Here is a 17,609-nt window from a genome sequence, read left to right on the forward strand (position 1 = left end):
CCAACAGGGGAGAACATGCATGCAAACTCCAACAGAAATGCCAACTGACCCAGTTGTGGCTCGAACCAGCGACTGACTTGCTGTGAGTTGATCTTGCTACCCACTGAGCCACCATAACACCCCCTTCCTGAAAATGAGTCTGCAAATTATTAAGGATTACTCCACTTTTTTGTAAATAAGCTTATTATACAGCTCACCTAGGGTTAAATAGTTAAGTTTTTTAATCCATTCATCCTCTTTCTAGGTCTGCTGGGAGCACTTTTAGCTTTGCTTAGCATAGATAATTGAATCGGATTAGACCATTAGCATTTGGTAAAAAAAAAAAAAGGACCAGAGTTTTGACTATTCTGTAGTTACATTGTGTACTAAGACCACTTTTTTTTAGAATTTTAAGATTCCTATTAAATACATCAGGGATACCGGGAGAAAAATGTATTTTCTACTAACCCATTTACTTTGATCATCCGACTTATTTCTGACTGAACAGAGTGTTCAATTCAAGACACATGAATGACGGACGTTGATTTGATCCATTAGGAAATGACTGGGCCATGAAAGTGCTGTCTATATGACAAGCTGATTTGAGCAAAGCGTTCGAAAAATGAAGATTCGGTGGCGTCGTCTGAAAAAGAAAATCATTTTATTGGCAGACAAGGTCTTTTTGGGATGAGATATTAAAGGGATAGTTCACCCAGAAATGGAAATTTTATCATCATTTACTCATCCCCTCGGCTTGCTCCAAACCTGTTTTACTTTCTTGTTAATAACAAAAGAGGTTATTTTGAAAAATGCTGTAAACCATTGACTTCCATAATATCACTAATGGCTATTCTTCTGTGTTAAACATTAAAGGGTCACGAAACACCAAAACACATTTCTTGAGCTGTTGACAGTCGTAAATGTGTCCCACACTGCTGAAAACACTATTAGGACACCTATATTTCACTAAAAAGTGTAAATTGGTTGTTTTTGCGTTATTTCAAGCAAATTCGTACTTCCGGTTTGAAACGAATTTTTGATGCTGCGTCACGGTCATGACATAATAGCGTTGCATTCCAGCGTGCAGACTGGGCATCTGTGCCAGAGTGTGTCTTATTACGTCTTACAGTGTGATGCATTAATGCATGAGTAAGGCTTGGTTCAAACCAATCAGCCCGCTCTATTGTGCAACTTCATTAATATTCATTACTGTCACAGTGTTTAGACGACAGAGACGCCACGTTGTGTTGGCAAAACAAGCGTGAAGTGTTGCTTTTATAGTTTGCTGTAGTTAAGTTTTGTTTTCATTTTCTCTCTGTGAGAGCGCAGCTGGCGTCACGTGTGGATTAACGGTGTACGCGACGCGCGACAACAATAACTTACGTGTCTAAGGAGGATTATTGTTTACCTGAGAGCTGTTCTCATCTGCAAACGCTGGGATCCGGATTCGCTTGTAGTCTTCTCTTCATAAAGACGCGGCTCTAGTTGCTGGCGATTGTCCTGTCTCTACAGATTTAGTAAGTGAGCGACCAGTGCTCTTTGTTTATTCAGTTTGTTCGTATCGAACTAAGTTAATTATTGCACAGAGTGTAAACATGTTAGCACCACAACCAAACTTTAAACTCAAGTAGGGTTTTTACCGCATTTTGTGACCGGAATAACACACGCGGCTTTCTGACGCTCCCAGCCGTGTGCATCTAAGTTTCCGGGAAATGCTGAGTTTTTTTTCTCTCATTCGCCACGCGGTATCAAACATTGCATGAAAAATACACGCTTAGAGCAGTTCCTCGAATCAAATATTTTGTTTTTTGCGAGGGGCATGAATGAATTCCCTGAATCAAAGAGCCAAACTGCAGTTAAAGTCCACCATTTAATAATTTGGCAAATAATTCGACTACAGATGTCCATGTAGGTTAAACACCATCACTTTCTCGTGTGTGTGTATTTTGACTCTGAAACTCGAGCGTGCCCAAATAGACACTCCCACACCCTCCCACTTTAGTTCCTCCGACACTCCCCCCTAAACAGAGTTGGACACGCCCGCTTTTCTGACTTTTTCCAAAGTAGAGGTGCGAAAACACCCTGCTGAAATGAGGGGGTTTCATGGCCCTTTAAGCTTTAGAACCACTTGATGATTCTCAGAAATTGTCGTTTACTAAGCAGTTTTATAAATGTGTACTTTTACTTTCCCTTTTTAGTGCTGTATCTGTACTTTTACTCCACTACTTTCCTTCAACTTGCAGTGACTACTTTAATTGTTCGTATCTATGGGGATTATAAAAATCAGTCCTGTGATTCCTGTCCATTCAAATCGCACATAGAGGGTAAATCGCATCATAATGAACTACTTCAAGACATGTGTACTAACCCTAACAAAATCTTTAACGCATTGACCCAGAGACTGTTTAGATGCATGTCACTGATGAGAAGATGACGGATGTATGATGACTGAAATGGCCTTAAACACCCAGCAGGCACAAGGTGTTAATATGACGTCAGATTGACGTTGTACCCCAACGTTTTGGTTGACGGTGCATGTTATTTGTTCATCGGGGTGACGTCAGTGTCCAACGTTCAACCTAAAATCAACCAAATATCAACGTTTAATGATGTTACAGCTTGACTTTGACGTCTATCAGATGTTGGATTTTGGTTGCCATACTTGACGATCAAATGTCAGTATTTGACATCAATGTGACGTTGGTTTAGGATGTTGGCTTGATCTTGGATTTTGGTCACTTTCTAACAACCTAAAATCAACCAAATATCAACGTGGTTAGACGCCGTTATTGGACATCAAAATAACGTTGTCCTTAGACGCTGGCTACACATCAAATTTTGGTCACCTGATGTTACGACTTAAATCTAACTTAGTATTAATGTCTTATGATATTGAATGTAGAACTAAATGCACAACAGAATGTTACGTTTACACAAATTCACAAATGACATGTAAACGCATCAGCTTTTTACAAAGTAATACTCCCTACTCTTGAGTACTTTTGAATTGTCTACTTTTTACTCATACTTTGAGTAATATATTCAACATATACTTTTCTTCTACTTGTACTACATTTTTAGGCAAATAATAGTACATTAACTTAAGTAGGCTTTTTTTTTAGTACTGTTTCCACCACTGTTGATGATGAATGCATTTTCAGTTTTGGGTGAACTACCACTTTATGGAGACAAACAAGACTGGAAGTATGTGTTAACCACTTAAACTCTGCGGACCCGGTAGTGGGTCCGTGACGTTATCGACTTTCGCTTTCAGATTTAAAGGGCTAGCGCTGCACCAGACCCCCGTAAGTGGTGTCGTTTGAAAGTGTAGAATCTATATTTTATGCACATATGCATCACTTTGGTTTTTATTCTACTGTATAAAAGTTATTTACACTTAAATACACAGTATTTTGGATACCCGAGCTAGGTATTTTACATTGGTTTATTTTCAAATTTTTTTATATGACACATGTACAAGTTATAGCTCAAATGAAAGCTCTTGCCGGTGCTCATACAGTTCTTGCATTCTTTTTACTGAATTATATTCATATGCCAAACAGTTCTTGAATGAATTGTGGCGTTTCCATGGCGCAGAAATGTAAACAGTACATTCATGATCAATAAGCAGCCCCAGATAGCACAGACAGCTGTCATCTCTTACCTCATGCTGTGCCCTTCAGGGCCATTCTCCTCTATTTTTGAGGTGATGTGCATAAGTAATCCTTTTATATGTCTGATGTGGTCCAAACACAGTGAATTATGTTTGATCAAACAAAAGAATAGTGAAATATGTAAACAAGGATCGGTCTCTGTGGCTTGTACAGCACCTCTCATCAGTTGGAATACAATAACTTTTGCATAGATTATGGTAGAGACCTTTTTCTTTTTTCCTATGATTACAGACATGTGCAGAAACCACCAAAATTAATTACAGCACGCTCGACCACACAGAACCTTAACGGTACACTTTTAAATTTGAGTTTATAAAAACAAAATACAAAAAGCGCCTCTTTTTTTAGGTGTTTATTATAACACAGACGACATATAAAGTTATTTTAAACACTTTCAATAGTGTTTTATGAAAATTCAAAGGGTTTTCTTTAAAATGATACCAATTTTTTTGCATTTACACCTCTGCATGTGGATTTGGGAAGCTTTTAAATTTGGGTAGGCAAAATCCAGGCAGAAATCCCCAAATAGCAGCAGAGTTTAAGAAAGTTAACAGTTTAGATTTTACAGTGAGTGTAGCTTTGCCAGATTCATTGTAATTTGTTCTCAGAGCTCCTATTAGTCATTAAAACTGGAAGGCTTACATGAACGTCACAGTCTGCAATAGAAGGGGCCGGTCATTTGGCACAGAAGATGACGCATATGTGCTGTCTGGATGCATATTTAGAGATATTACACACACAAACCCACGGCTTCAGTGATTGAGATGCATAAGTACACACAGACGTGTCACTGTTCCTATATCCCAGTAGGGACTATCATAGACGTAATGATGTTTCAACTATACAAACTGTACACTTTCTTTCGTATACTCTATCCCCCTACGCTGTTAATGATTTTTGTAAATTACGCAGTATTTAACTGTAATATGAACTGTATTTTTACCGTAGGGCAGTTAAGCAGTATGGCACTCTATTTTAAAGTTGCATTGTGAAAATAGCTGTATATCTTACAATAAATGTCCATACAATTCTGTAAATACAACAAGATAAACGGTACATTTAAATGTAAATATAGCATTATTTGCTGTAATTGATTTACAGTAAGTTACTGTATTTTTTAAGTTATTGATTTACAGTAACTTACTGGCAAACTGCTGCCAGGATGTTATTGTAGATTCTACAGGGAATTGTTAGTGGTGTATACTATGTATAGGATTTTTGCAAATGACACAGTATTTAACGGTAATATGAACTGCATTTTACCGTAAAACAGTTAAGCAGTATGACACTATTTTAAAGTTGCATTGTGAAAATAGCTGTATATCTTAAAGTAAATGTGCATACAATTCTGTAAATACAACAAGATAAACGGTACATTAAATGTAAATATGGCATTATTTGCTGTAATTGATTTACAGTAAGTTACTGTAGATTCTACAGGAAATTGCTAACAGTGTATACTCTATCACTCTAACTTAATTTTTTTTTTTAGCAACTTATTTAACTGTAATTTGAACTGTATTTTACTGTTGGACAGTTATGCAGTATTTTACTGTATTTTAAAGTTGCATTGTGAAAATGACTCTATTTTACAGTAAAGATAATTCTGTAAATACATATACAGCGGGATAAATGATGCTGTAAATGTGAATACAGTATTTTTTAAGTTATTGATTTACAGTAACTTTACAGTAACAAACTGCTGCCAGGATGTTATTGTAGATTCTACAGGGAATTGTTAGTGGTGTATACTATGTATATGATTTTTGCAAATGACACAGTATTTAACGGTAAGATAAACTGCATTTTAATGTAGGACAGTTATGCAGTATATTACTGTACTTTAAAGTTACATTTTGAAAATTACTAAAGTAAAGATATACAATACTGTAAATATAAATCATTATTAATGGTGCTGTTAATGTAAATACAGTATTTTTGCTGCAATTGAATTACAGTAAAGATATACAATACTGTAAATATACATGATAAATGGTGCTGTTAATGTAAATACACTATTTTTGCTGTAATTTTATTACAGTAATATATAGAATACTGTAAATATACATCATGATAAATGGTGCTGTTAATGTAAATACAGTATTTTTGATGTAATTTAATTACAGTAAAGATATAGAATATTGTAAAGATACATCTTGATAAATGGTGCTGTTAATGTAAATACAGTAGTTTTCTATGTAATTTATTTACAGTAAGTTACTGGAAAACTGCTACCAGTAAGTTACGGTAGATTCTTTAGAAAATTGCGTATTTGACTGTTATATGATATATAGTATTGTAGGACAGATATGCGATATGTTATTATATTTTATAGTTGCAATAGTGCTGTAAACGTAAATACGGTATTTTTGCAAAGATTTTGTAAAGATATACAATACTGTAAATATAAAATATTATAAATGGTGCTGTTAATGTAAATACAGTATTTTTACTGCAATTGATTTACAGTAAAGATAAACAATACTGTAAATACACATGATAAATGGTGCTGATAATGTAAATACAGTATTTTTGCTGTAATTTAATTACAGTAAAGATATACAATACTGTAAAGATACATCATGATAAATTGTGCTGTTAATGTAAATACAGTATTTTTATGTAGTTTATTTGCAGTAAGTTACTGGACAACTGTTGCCAGTAAGTTATGGTAGATTCTTCAGAAAATTGAGCATTTAACTGTTATATGATATATAGTAATGTAGGACAGATATGCGATATGGTATATGGTATATGATATTTTATAGTTGCAATTGTGAAAAATACTGTATATTGTAAAACAAATTAGATATGGAGATATACAATACTCTACAGCAAGATAAATTGTGCTGTAAATGTAAATACAGTATTTTTGCTGCAATTTAGTTACAATAAGTTACTGGAAAACTGCTGCCAGTAAGTTACTGTAATTTTACTGGAAGTTGTTATTACAGTGTACTCCAATCATCACAGGAAACAATCTACACCTCTACATTTTCAAAATACTTAATTCAGTGTGAATCATAAGCATGTTTACCCATACACTCCAAAAATCATGTATGCTTGTTATTTAAAATGAGCTGAATCAACACAATTATTTAGTTTTGTTTTGAGACAATTTAATTGTTTTGTTTAACCCACTTAAATTTGTAAAAATTAATATGTTAATTTAAATCCTTCATGTTGTCCCAACACTAACCCATTGTGTGGGACCCAGCAATTTATACAGTGTAAACATGTGTCTATGTGCATTTATGGTTAAGTCCTCACTGGCATTTAAAAACAAGTACACACACACACTTCTTTGTGCACTTTGCCTGTGAAACTGCACCCCTGTATTGCAGTCATGACCATCCACATCCAACCTGTTTCCATTTTGTGGATTCACCTTGAAGAGAAACTTGGAGAGCACGCATCAGTTTGACTGTAAAAGCAGCGTGTCGGTTCAAAAGCGTCCAAGCAAAAGGTCAGTCCTGATATGTGTGTGCTGAATGAAAGGCCAGCAGGCTTTTTGGCCGGCTGCAATATTGATGTATCTTCAGAATCTCAGGAGTGTGGGGGGAAAAAAACACAGTTTTAAGCACTCTTCGAGGTGGTAAAAGTTCTATTTCTTGAATTCATATGAAAGGGTTAGGAACAAATTGAAGTACAGATAATCCTTTATCCATGTAGCTCTCAACTCTTGTTGGCATTTCTGGACATTCAGACTTCGGCTTGAATTAAAACTCAAGAAAACAAAATTAGACAGAATATTAAAGAAAGCTGACATGTAGGTAAATTGAGTAGTTATAAAACAATTTTGCATATAGTAGTTTATTTTATTTTTGTATTAATTTGTTTCAAAAGAAGGCCAACATTTTTGCTAATTCTTGTTTTAAATAATATTGTTGTAATAATAAAAAACTACTAAATAAAATTTTACTTTAGCTTGAACAAGTGTTTTTATTTTATTATTTTATTTCTTTTTATTGTAGCCCTGTCTTTATCTACTGACATTAAATATTTTATTTAATTTAGTTTATTCAATTCATTTATAGCGCATGTCTTTGGACTTTTGGGGGAAAACGGAGCACCTGGAGGAAACCCATGCCAACAAGTGGAGAACACGCAAAATTATATATAATTAATCCTCCAACTGCTAAACTATAGCTTGAAGAAATGATATCTACTCAAAACTTGGAATGAACCAGATATCTTTTAAAAGGCAAAATTGGACAATTTCACAAGATTTGGCATCCATCTGTCATTCATGGGGAATTCTTTTTCTCAAAGCAATATATTGTAACTGAAAAGTTATTCAGATTATCACTTTATTGTATACTTAGACAGTTTTTTTTTTCTTTCCGTAAATGTATGCATATTAGAAAATTATCCTGGATCTTATTAGACAAATAAATAAATAAATAAATAAATAAACAGTTTGAGAAAGGCCGGTTCCTTAATGTCATCATCCTCCTAGATGTGACATCATTTTAGGGTGCTTTCACATCTGTAGTTTGCTTCATTTGGTCCGGACCAAGGGTAATAAATGATACATTGTTGCATTTTCTGCCGTCTTTGAGTCGTTTTCACACCACACTGCTGGCTTTGGTCCGAACCAGTTGAAACGAACCAAAATGCAGTCATCTGACAAAATCCACATCTCTCATTGGCCAGATGTTGTTGAACATATTTCCTAAACTGCTTATTGATTGGTCAGAATTCACGTGTGGGAAAATGCCATTGAACTCCCGCAGGTAAACAAAACCTTTTACTCTGGAGGGACGACTGCGCTGGCTGATTGTATTCCTGCTTTAGACAAACTATACATTACGAAAATGAAGCGCGTCCGCAGCTGGAAAACAGTGTTTAATGCATCGCTTGTCACTTCAGGAGGAGACGTGAATTAATTTAGCTAAACTGCGACATGGTTATCTTGCGTAAATATTAACAATCCATCAGGTAATGTTTTCCCCTCTCTCTCTCTCTCTCTCTCTCTCTCTCTCTCTGTTGGTAAAGCGCTGTCAACAAATATTTTTCCTCCATATCCCATAATGCACAGCGCATCGGCCTACAGCAGCTGAATTAGTCCAAAACGCGCAGTTCTTTTTGCGGTTGGACCTGTTTTAGTACGGATCATATTCTCACCACAAACGAACCGCTCCAGGGTTCGTTTGAAAGCGTACCGAGACCACCTCTTCAAGCAGGTCTCGGTACGCTTATTTGGTCCGCTTTTGGTGCGCACTCGAGTACGATTGCTGCATTCTCACCTGCCCAAACGAACCGTACCAAAAGGGGAAACGAACTCTACACTGCAAAAAATGCTTTTCTTATTTAGATTTTTTGTCTTGTTTCTAGTCCAAATATCTAAAAATTCCTAAATCAAGAAGAATTTTCTAGACAAGCAAAACATATTGTCTTGTTTTGAGAAATAATATGCCAATATTAGATGAGTTTTTCCTTGAAACAAGCTAAATAATCTGCCAATGGGGTAAGCAAAATAATCTTACGTCAAAAGAAAAAACAAGATTATTTTGCTTACCCCATTGGCAGATTATTTTGCTTGCTTTAAGGAAAAACTCACCTAATATTGGCCTATTATTTCTCAAAACAAGACAACATGTTTTGCTTGTCTAGAAAATGCTTCTTGATATAAGAAACTGTATATATTTAGACCAGGGGTTCCCAAACTTTCTCACGACCCCCATTTTTCAAGGTGGTTGTACTGTAAATATGTAAACGTTGCAGACACAACTATAGGCAAATATAAACATGAGCTTATTGACAACACAAAAGTGCAACAGTCTATTAGCAATATAATGTTTTTTAAAGTCATTTATGGATTTAATTACATTTTGCTTTTAAAATTAAAGGCTGAAGGCTGATTGTTATTTTTATGTTGTTGTTTCTTTATTGCAACTATTAACTATATTCTGTCGGTTATGAATAAAATATGGTAATTCTTATAGTTTAATAAAATTTATTTGAGTTTTGGATGTCACCAAGCGACCCCTTGTCATTGTCAAGTGACCCCCCAGGGGGTCCCGACCCCCACTTTGAGAACCACTGATTTAGACTAGAAACAAGACAAAAAATCTAAGCAAGAAAGGCATTTTTGCAGTAAAGTGCGATTCAATCAAACTAAATAAGGCAGTTGTGAAAGCACCCTTAGTTTCACAACAACACTGATTTCAGTAAGTTTCAGGTGTTTTCTGGTGTTAACATTTTATTTCTTTCGTTAACTTTTTTCTGGCGAAGCAGTGGCGAAGTAGGTAGTGCTGTCGCCTCACAGTAAGAAGGTCGCTTGGTCTCTAATTATAGCCTCGGCTCAGTTGGCATTTCTGTGTGGAGTTTGCATGTTCTCCCTGCGTTCTCGTGGGTTTCCTCTGGGTGCTCCGGTTTCCCCCATAGTCCAAAGACATGCGGTACAGGTGAATTGGGTAGGTTAAATTGTCCGTGGTGTGTGTGTGTGGATGTTTCCCAGAGATGGGTTGCGGCTGGAAGGGCATTCGCTGCGTAAAAACTTGCTGGACAAGTTGGCGGTTCATTCCGCTGTGGCGACCCCAGATTAATAAAGGGACTAAGCCGACAAGAAAATTTATAAATGAATAAATTTTTTCTTTATTTCTGTCAGTTGTTTACTTCAGCAAATGCATTCTTTAAAAGCTTCCCATTGAAAAACAACTAGCTACAATGACTGCTCGATAGCTTTAGACCTGGGGTGCCCAAACTTTTTTATTAGAAGGGCCAAAATTCCCCATTTATTTCATAATATTTCAAAATAAATAGGAAATATTACTTTAAATTGCATTATCTAATATAGTATAACTTGCAGTGAAAACATAGACAATCACATTTATAACACAGTGGAAGTCGAGCACAATCTGCCTTGAGTTGATTTGGTCACCAAAGTCTTCATAGTTGGATGACAGTATTTAAACTAAATCTGATTCATTTATACAATTTAATTAAATTTAATTTCAGTTAGTTTTAAGAATAAAACAAACAAACAAACAAAGGGTTACATCAAATTTGAATCGACAATCCCCATCATTCTCCCCCTCTTCTCAGATGTCATGGCGGGCCAAATCAAAGGTTACCCATGGGCCAACTTTGGCCCTGGTCTTGGCATCTCTGCTTTGGACTGATGTATAATTTGTCAAGATTACTTGTGTTCTTTTTTTAATTTAATCTCTTTATAAACGCTTGATGTGCAAAAACAACGCCCAAATGCGTCCACGTCCTGACACTGACAAGGATGTTAGGCAACAACAACATTTAGCTTACTATTACTAGTATGCTGTGAAAAAATGACTTCCCCTGTTAGATGTTTCATCGTATTTTTGTGGTATTATTGCAATAGCTTGCTGGTAGCACTGTTGCCCTTTACAGTAGCTTACCTGTAAATGTGTTTTACAGTACCAGGACCCTACCGCAATTTCATTTTACAGTAAAATAGCCTAACTGCAACTTTATTTTGTGGTAAAAAATGCCCTTTAACACATTTTAATTTTACAGTATGACAAATTTTACAGTAATTTTACTGTAATTTATTTACATCCCAAAAAAGCAGCACACAACTTTAGTTTGAGTATTTACTATTGAATTTAATCAATTCCAAGCAACTGACACATTTTTTGCCTTCAACTACAGTAGCTGTACTTGATTGCTTTATTACAGTAGAATACTGCACATTTTTTAATATGACCCATAATGCAATCAATCCATATTACAGTACTAAAGTGTAAGGAATGTATGTGGTATTTTACTGGGCACTTTTGCAGTAAATAACTGTAAAACTGCAGCAAAGTCGGTTTGAGTGTTTGAACTTAGCATATTGAATATATTCAATAGCAAAAAAGCAAAAAAATAATAATAATAATTTATTTTACATGATTCAACAGTATCAAGAATGATTCAGGTGTGCTATATGAAGTCAACGATGCAATTATGCACACATAATGCATTTATGGTGCTTGTAACACAGTTTCTCTTATTTGAAATTGCAGAAAAATATAAAATAAATGAGGGTATGTAACACTCCATAAGAAGATAAAAACAGTTTGACATTGTGTCAGTGGAGTGAAAGCATGGTGGATGTTAAAAGTGCCTTTTCCTGTGAGGCTGATGAGTCACAGATAGAAAGATGGCATGTGTCATATGTAGGCGCGAGACGCCACACAGATGGAGCCGATGAGTGTCTCGCTCTCTCTCTCTCATTTCTTACCATTTATTTAAAGAGACAAAGACAGCCTGACTGTCAGCCCAGACTCAACACTGGGCAACAACAGTCTTGATTAGGAAATTAAGGTCTGACTCGCAGCTTTGTGAGCTGTTTTCAGATGACGCAAAGGATAGATTACTTGAAAACGAACATTTCTATCATTCAACTTCTTTTAACGCAGTATTATAATTATTTTTATTCTGTAAAAACTCATAAGGATATGTTTAGAAATGTAAAATTGATTTATTCTATTCAGTCGGTTACAAAAAATAATTGATTAAATTTGTATTAAAAAGCTTAGTTTAAAAAATAAATAAATATTGCATCACTTTCTGTCTTTATAACACTTATTAAATTTTTAAATTATAATTATTACATTTATTTTATATTTATTTCAGTATGTAATCATGTTATTAGTTAATAATAATCAAACAAAATCAATTGAAATAAAAATTCAATTCATTAAATTCACATTATCAAGCAGTAGCTGCAAATGGACTTGAATGCAATAAAATTTATTGAAATATATACAGTGTTCACTTTTTACTGTTACTACTTGCATTTTAGTCTCAAGATCTTCACAGAAAATAGAACAAGCCTCTCCGGTTATTCGATTGATTACATGGATAGATAATTGATTCTTAAAATAATGGATAGCTGCAGTCCTAGACATGTCAGAGCTTGTATTTCATTATGCTTATCACAATTTACATTTTCTATAGTGTACAATAATGTAATGTTTGAGCTTGGAAAAAAAAATGCAAAGCTACTCAAACTGTAGTTATTCTCAGTAACGGCAGTGTACTCAGAAACATCCATTGTTGCCCTTGATTTTCCTATGGGAATATAAATGTTTCCCAAATGTAAATTGTTCTTGTTAGTAATTTGAAAGTATAAAATAGTCGTGTTAGTAATGAGTTGTCTCCAGGTAAAAAAAAAAAAATAAATAATAATAATAAAACACTGTTTACTGTTTTTAACTGACAAGACTTGCAAATGCTTTATTTGGTGATGCTGAGGGACAAGCTGTAAAGGCTCATCCCTCTTCTGAAAAGGGGGCATTGATTAACATCTTATTTGGGAATTTACAGCATTGAATAAATATTTATGGAGTATTTTGAGTATTTATATTCACATTTTCAAGTTTGCAAAAAAGTCACAAAAGATTTTTCTACCCTATACATACATACATACATACATACATAAGCTCACCAGCCACTTTATTAGGTACACCATACTAGTACCGGGTCCTTCAGAACTGCCTTAATCCTTCGTGGCATAGATTCAACAGGATACTGGAAATATTCCTCAGTGATTTTGGTCCATATTGACATGATAGCGGCAAGGCAGTGGCGCAGTAGGTAGTGCTGTCGCCTCACAGCAAGAAGGTCGCTGATTCGAACCTCAGCTCAGTTGGCGTTTCTGTGTGAAGTTTGCATGTTCTCCCTGCCTTTGCGTGGGTTTCCTCCGGGTGCTCCGGTTTCCCCCACAATCCAAAGACATGCGCTATAGGTGAATTGGGTAGTGTGTGTGAATGTGTGTGTGGATGTTTCCCAGAGATGGGTTGCGGCTGGAAGGGCATCCGGTGCGTAAAAACTTGCTGGATAAGTTGGCGGTTCATTCCGCTGTGACGACCCCAGATTAATAAAGGGACTAAGCCGACAAGAAAATGAATGAATGAATGAATGAATGACATGATAGCATAACGCACTTGCTGCAGATTTGTCGGCTGCAGATCCATGATGCGATTCTCCCATTCCACCACATCCCAAAGGTGCTCTAATGGATTGAGATATGGTGACTGGAGGCCATTTGAGAACAGTGAACTCATTGTCATGTTCAAGAAACCAGTCTGAGATGATTTGCGCTTTATGAAACGGTGCGTTATCCTGCTGGAAGTGGCTTTCTGAAGATGAGTACACTGTGGTCATAAAGGCATGGACGTTGTCAGCAGCAATACTCAGGTAGGCCGTGGTGTTGACACAAGGCTCAGTTGGTACTAATGGACCCAAAGTGTGCCAAGAAAATATCCCCCACACCATTACAGTTCAGGCAGGTGGTGGTGGTGTTGTTACAAGGCAGGATGGATCCAGGCTTTCATGTTGTTGATGCCAAATTCTGACCCTATACCATCCGAATGTCGCAGCAGAAATCGGGACTTATCAGATCAGGCAATGTTTTTACAATCTTCTAATGTCCAATTTTGTGTGAGCCTTTGTGAATTGTAGCCTCAGTTTCCTGTTCTTAGCTGACAGCAGTGGCACCCAGTGGTCTTCTGTTGCTGTAGCCCATCTGCCTCAATGTTGGACGTGTTTTTATGTTGAGAGATGCTCTTCTGTACATCTCAGTTGTAACATGTGGTTATTTGTTTACTGTTGGTTGCTAGGTTACCAATACTATAATCAGCCGCTCTAACAACTTGACCGAAAAACACCTAATTCACATTTGGATTTTATTCATTTTGTTTATTTAATTTTTGCTAATTTTGAAAAGATTTGCTTCACATTATGATGGAAACTCGGCTATCATCAATGAAAACACCATATATGGTTCTTCACCCGATAAACCGTTTTTAATTTTAATAGTTTTGTTAGATGGAAGTTTATAATATTTAGGAGAATTGTATCATGCTGCAAGTCAAGCTTACTTGTCATTCCGCTACATGTGTGGACATACAGAGGAATGAAATGTTGTGTCTTGCAGCACAACAGCCTAGGCTGGTTGGCTGGTTTTAGCTGGTCAACCAAGCTGGTTTTAGAGGGGTTTTGGCCACTTCCAGGCTGGTTTCCAGCCATTTCCAACCTGGTTTTAGCTGGTCAGGCTGGAAAATGACCAGCTAAAACCAGCTTGACCAGCCTGGTTTAAGCTGGACATAGCTGGCTTTGGCTGGGCTCCCAGCCTGGCTAGGCTGGTCAAGCTGGTTTTAGCTGGTCATCTCCCAGCCTGACCAGATAAGACCAGGCTGGAAATGGCTGGAAACCAGTCTGGAAGTGGCCAAAACCCCTCTAAAACCAGCCTGGTTGACCAGCTAAAACCAGCCAACCAGCCTTGGCTGGTTTAAGCTGGGGTTTTTTTAGTAGGGAATGAATCATAAATAGAAACAACACTGGACATAAGAGCTATTTTAAAAAAAAAAACATAAAAAACTTGTGCATAACTACTTGTATGAGACATTTCTGGACATTGCTTTAATAACAGCTAATATTGTAGCTGTTTGGAAAACAAAACCTTGAGAATTCTTCATGAATTCAAAATTTACATTTAATGAATAAAAGAAAAATGTAAACAAGGTGAGCATGAGATATTTATGCATTTATTGTTATTCTTCAAATTCCCATAACGGACACAAAAGCAAACTACTATAATATTTAACTAACTTTAAGTTTTAAGTTCTTGTCATTTCGTTTTCTTGCAGTTTATTTATATATTTATTCAACTGCATATATATTGTAATAAATTATACATTAGTTTAAGCAGATAAAAGCATATGGTAAGGTAGCAGGATTTGTTTGTGTCAACAAAAGTGTTTACTAAAATAGAACAGAAAATTTTTAATCTTAGTGCTTAATCCCATAGAAATCACAAACATTTCTGAATACTTGCCGATTTGGCCAAATCAGTTTTAAATTTGACCTTAGAGGAAAAGCAGTCCATTATTGCAGCTCATTAGGCAGAAAGAGATTTCAGTATTTCAGTAATGGAAAATATTTCCTGTTTTAAAATGAGTCTACTACAGTCCTTTCCCTCCATCACTGGGAAATTCTATGTTTTTTTTTTTTTGGGCAAGCAATTAGTCATAAATTGGAGGCTGTTATCTCCAGTGTTCACAACCAGAGCTGTTTTTTTAATCAGACGAAAAATTCACCAAAGTCAAGTGACATCCATTAACGTCTCAATCCACATAAGTGAGTCGATGAGTTTCTGTTCAAGTGGTTTTATGTTTATGATTCATATGCTATTGTCCATTTTCAGTATTGCTCTTCATACACATCTAAAACAAAGAGAGCCTGAAGCATACGGGAATGAATCTGTCTGAGAGTAGTATCAGTCAAGTGCGCTAATGTTAATGGCACCTCAGGAAAATGACCAAAACAAATCTACTTTTAGATCTGAAGTCTAATGTAAATTGCCATCAGTTTATTTAATAATCTAATTTAATAATAATGTGAGCTTTCAAAATAAACAGTGTACAAAGAAAAGATTACTTGCCATATTGTTAATAATACAATACCAAATGGTTCTTGCACAAATACTTTAAGTCTTGGATAAAGGACCATGAAATGTCCATTGATCAAATCAGCAGCAAATTGACTAAACAGCCAAAAATGGATGGTTTTCTCCAAGACAGTCATAGAAGTCGACTTTAATCATGCAGTATAAAGCACACTTTTCCAAAAGCAAAATTATGGCCAGTTAAAACGCTATGTGGCTAGTAACTTTGGTAAACCAGGGCTCAACAATAAGGGCTGCCCGGTGGCCCAGGGCCAGCGTGAGAGACACTTGGGACATTAGACCGGATCATTACTGGCCCGATTGGGACAGTGCTGCCTTGTCACTTACATTTAATTTGTCTGACTATTTGTCAATTGCGTGCATTTTAAGTTTGTGCTTTTAAGTCTTTAAACACTACCTTTTCTGTGATGTAGAAAAGTTTCCGGTTCCTCCTATCTGCCTAAGCATGCAATTTTTTCCGTAACCTGGTAACAATCAGTACAGCAAAGAAACGGCAACATGGCGGCAACATCAAATTATAAGGCTAAAAGAAAGCCTTATAATTTGTCTGTTTCTAACATCTTGGAAGTAGACATTTACGTGGGAACAACACGACAAAATAAAAATAAAGTGATGTTTTGCACAGTTTTCCGTCAGTTTGACAAGTCAGCCACCTTTTGTTAAATAATTTCAAACCGCAATAAAATACCTCCACATTTTCCATACTGCTCTTTTTGCTTGCATAACAATTTACATTTTTTTAAAGTATTGAAATTTTAGATTTACAGACTTTATTTTTGACACTTTAATTAAAATATGTGGCTAAAAATAGCTATTAACTTCCCTTTTTTTGGTGGGGCCGATCAGACCAGTAGAAAAAATCCTTAGCATTGAACCCTGTAAACCACTAACCACAGTGGAATGTGGAGAACAAAAAATGTTAATGTCAATTCCTCCAAGAGCACAGGAGATGATCTCTGCTGGCCACATTTGTTTTTCACTTGTCCTGTGTTAATAAACCAAAACATCCATTCATTCATTCATTCGTTTTCCTTTGGATTAGTTTCTATTTCAGTGGTCACCACAGCATAATGAACCGCCAATTATTCCAGCATATGTTTTACACAGCCGATGCCCTTCCAGCTGCAACCTAGTACTGGGAAACACCCTTGCACACTCATCCACATGCACTCATACACGACAGCCAATTTAGTTCATCCAATTCACCTACTGTATAGCGCAGGGGTCACCAAACTTTATGAAACTGAGAGCTACTTCTGATTAATGTGGAGGGCCACCAGTTTGATAAACACTTCTCAAATAACAAATTTGCTCAATTTGCTTTTAATTATACTTTATGTTTTTGGTAATAATTAATGATATTCTTCCATGTGAAGACACTGATCATGTTAATGATTCTCACAAAAGTTATCAACAATGATTTAACGGCGTAGGAAATACCCTGTATTTAATGCATCAATGTGCAACACTTTATTTTTATATATCTCTGCAAATATTTACATTTTTAAATGATTACTTCT

General features: G+C 35.8%; 1 protein-coding gene across 1 annotated transcript in view; it reads left to right on the forward strand.

Moving 5' to 3' along the window:
• cemip (cell migration inducing hyaluronidase 1) overlaps positions 1–17,609 on the forward strand; it is a 1,140,081-nt gene that overhangs the window by 898,121 nt on the left and 224,351 nt on the right. The window lies entirely within an intron of this gene.

This window comes from Danio rerio, chromosome 7 (genome assembly GCF_049306965.1).
Source record: "Danio rerio strain Tuebingen ecotype United States chromosome 7, GRCz12tu, whole genome shotgun sequence".
Taxonomy (NCBI): domain Eukaryota; kingdom Metazoa; phylum Chordata; class Actinopteri; order Cypriniformes; family Danionidae; genus Danio; species Danio rerio.